Genomic DNA, 3714 nt, shown 5'->3' with positions numbered 1-3714 from the left:
TATCATATAACAATGGAATTAATTGTCTTTGGATTTCTTGGAAAAGTAGCAGCAGCTATGATTATTAATTAACTTTCATCACCACATATTTAGCAGAAAGTTCCATCATATATCTTGTATCTTGATCAATGGTTAATAAGTTTAGGAAAAAGAAAATTTATACATGTATAGTGAAACTATATGTAAATATAATATTGGTTGAGTATATATAGCTTGTGAACTCTTCAAATGCAATTCATGGAAACAGAAAGAAAACAAAAATAAGGATTCAAATGAACTAATAATTAATTACAGCTATCTATAGAAGCATGTGAAGCCCAAGAAGAAGCAGTGAACAAGTTAGCATCCTTCCAACCAAGCTTCAAAGTTCCATCTCCTTGCACAAGGCTATACCCACAAGCTGGAGGGAACATGTTCAATATTAGTTGTGCTTGAGCCATGGAGTTTCCACTCATGGGTACTTGCATAAAGGAACTTCTTGTTGCAAGGACACTTCTCCAATGCCTGAATTTGTCTTCCCCACTTCTTGCATGCCCTCCAATTGCCAATATATTGTTGATTTCCCTGTATAGAAGGCAATGCTCTACACTGTGCCTACTAGGGTCATCAAGAGGCAGAAATTCACCTAGAGAATCAAATAACGTCGAGTAGTAGTGAAGAGAACCTACAGAACGATCCAAGAAAGATCCTCCATGGGAAATGTCTTGCTCAGCCAATGTAATAACTCTTGGTGCCAATTCTTCAAGTAGTCTCATTGTCTTCCAGTCAGGTCCTGTGGCATCATATAGCGAGTGTTGCAGCCAATGCACAGCTAGTATTTCACCTGTCCTTAATGGCACCATCGACACATCAATTTCTCCAAATTTCTTTGCAATTGGGTGGAACTCAAATGAAATTCCAGGCCGCTTAGCGAAATTGGAAAGTTGTTTCGCTGTCTCTATAAGTAGATCTATGGAAGTGCCCAGACCTGTCATTCTAACGTGTGGAGGACCTTCAATTCTGGTTGCCAGGATGTTAAATAGCGCAGGCCATTGCAAGCCTTGCATGATATCCAGGTCGATTATGTGAACCCTGTCTCGGCGATGGAAAGCTTCGAGGATTGCTTGGTTAGAGGTGAAGTGTGCAAATTTGATGAATGGAGAGACATTGTTGAAGACTTGAAAGGCAGAGTGAACACTCTAGTGGTTGATCAAAGGAGAGCAAATACCTAGCAATGAATTCATAACCCTACTAGCCATGGTCTTGGCAAAATCGGCCACAACCCTTTCAGCACACAAGAAGGGCCATAAGGAGAAGCCATCTGGGTTAGCTCAAGCAACATTTATGAGCTTCACCAATATTATCAACTGATATAGCAACAGTACACTCCAAGAGAAGGTTTATCAAGCTCAACCCTTGCTCGTCTATTCTAAGCAAGCGTCTACTAGCTAGAAGCAGCATTACTACTTATACTACTACTCCCTGTTAAATTTTCACAAATGTTTGATTGGTTTCCAAGCACATTATTGCTCCAATGGAACTCTTCCTCATTATTACCACCATCAAAATAACTTCTCCTATTAGCTTTTCTTGTTCTAAAATAATCATCATCAATTAAGAGTGATGAAGGGGCAATATTAATATTGTTAATATTGTCCTCAGAACAGATAATTGTTGTGTCTGTATGCAAGCTCTCACTTGACGTATCAGGCATGTCATGAATAAGCTGCTTGGTGACATGTTCCACCCACTCAGAGAGCTCATTCCTCTCCAAGTTCATCACTACTGCCTTTGGAAAGGAGCTGGAAATTACTGGCGCTGGAAACCCAACAAAGGAATAGTCCCATGGTTCATGGGGCGAAATCATATCTGATCAGATCAATTGGACTCTCTAGTTTTGAGAGAGAGAGAGAGAGAGAGAGAGAGAGAATGGAGGAGATGGGAGGATGTTAAAGAGAGGCAAGGAAGATTTTTGAAGGGCAAGTTCAGTAGGCAATGGATGAGCAAAGAAATGGTCTATTTTGAAGTATTTTAATGCAAGAGCATGGCCGGCATAGCCAGACGTATAGAAAAGATAAGTTGCTATGAGCCAAACCCAACGTCAGTTTGATAGTGATTTTCTCATTTATTAACTTAATTAAGGAGTGTTAATTATCTTCTTAATTAATTAAACAAGTAATTAATTAATAGAACACTTGGATTTTCAGACCTTTTTCTACCAAAGTGGAATAAAAATAATACATGCAGACGGAGATTTGAGCATTATTTTGTGAGTAGAAATAGAAAGATACAGAAAGAACAACTGCCCACATATATAAAAATACCAAAACAACAATAAATTATTCATCATATATAAATCGTTAATTGTGTTTTTATAAGTGGATTTGCTTCACCTTAATTATTTGTTAATTGACCATAATTCGAATTTTATGATTAGATATATTATAAAAATACAAGTCTTTTTTTTTTCTAATTCTTTAATTTTGACATAAAATATTTATATATTTTTAAACTGAATTAGAGATATAATTAATTCCTTTGTTTAGAATATAAAATTTTATAAGAATTTAATTAAATTGATTTCTTTTTTTTAATTCTTATGTTTGGGAAGAGTTTAATTATTTTTAATTAAAAAAATTTTTTATTTAAAAAAAATAAAAATCAAATATAATTTTATGAGAACTCAACTGGATTCTTTTTACCGTAAATGATTAATTTCAAAGAAAATTAATAAAATATGCATTAAAAATTTAATTGCTAATTTACGTATTAGGAAAACTTAATGCATTTCAAAAACATAGAGGCACGTTTTGTAGTGAGGAAAATGATAGATATAGAAAAAAGGGCAATTCTCTTATTTTATTAAAAGGAAAAAAAACTAAATAACAAATTCTCCTATTTTGTAAGAAGGAAAGGAAAAAAGTAAAAAATTATGAAGATTTATGTGAAAATGCTTAAAAGCATTTTGTGCCATTTTATTTTTCACCCAAGCAGGATGGAAAAGAAAGGAATATTATATTAATTTATTTTCTTTTATACTTTTTTTCATTAATTATTTTTTAATATAATTTTATTTATCTAATATAGGCATAATTGTAAAAATATAATATTTTTCATTGCTGACTTTTCTTTTCATTAAAATATGAAAAATAAATAAACCATTTTTCTTTTTCTTTATTTTTCTTATAAAAAAACATTTATAAGGAAAATAGAAATTTTCTTTTTCATAAAATTTTTTTTTATATATAATTTCATTCTTTTTTTTCTTACCGTTCATTTTTACAAAACAGGCCCATATAAAAACAAAAATACATGTTTATATATGGATATATCTAAACAAGTGGATAAATGGATTTGTACGTGCTCATTTTATATAACTATCTTCATGAATTACATCAATTATACTAGTTAATCATATATGAAAAAAAATATATCTTCATGTTTAATTAATAGATTAATTTTAGGCATGAATTAATTTCAATTGCATAAGCAAGTGGGTACGCCATGTGCTTGGTACCAACCAAGAAATAAATTGATTTCGGAAAGATGCATGCTTTACCAGGCGATCTTTCTCCGTTTTATTAGAAGGTAAAGTTACATAGAACTCCAGCTCATATAAAAATATATGAATGAGCTTATCGACTATTGAATTAAATATTTATACACTATACATGTCACGATCAGATTTTATGGGTTAGACCGGCACTAGAACTTGGACCAGCATAAAGTCCTCAA

General features: G+C 32.4%; 1 pseudogene; it reads right to left on the bottom strand.

Annotated features, from left to right (window-relative positions):
* Positions 1–284: 284 nt before the first annotated feature.
* Positions 285–1846, bottom strand: LOC110663335 (protein SCARECROW-like; annotated as a pseudogene).
* Positions 1847–3714: the final 1868 nt, after the last annotated feature.

This window comes from Hevea brasiliensis, chromosome 10, assembly GCF_030052815.1.
Source record: "Hevea brasiliensis isolate MT/VB/25A 57/8 chromosome 10, ASM3005281v1, whole genome shotgun sequence".
Taxonomy (NCBI): Eukaryota; Viridiplantae; Streptophyta; class Magnoliopsida; order Malpighiales; family Euphorbiaceae; genus Hevea; species Hevea brasiliensis.
This window is presented reverse-complemented; position numbering and strand designations above follow the sequence as displayed.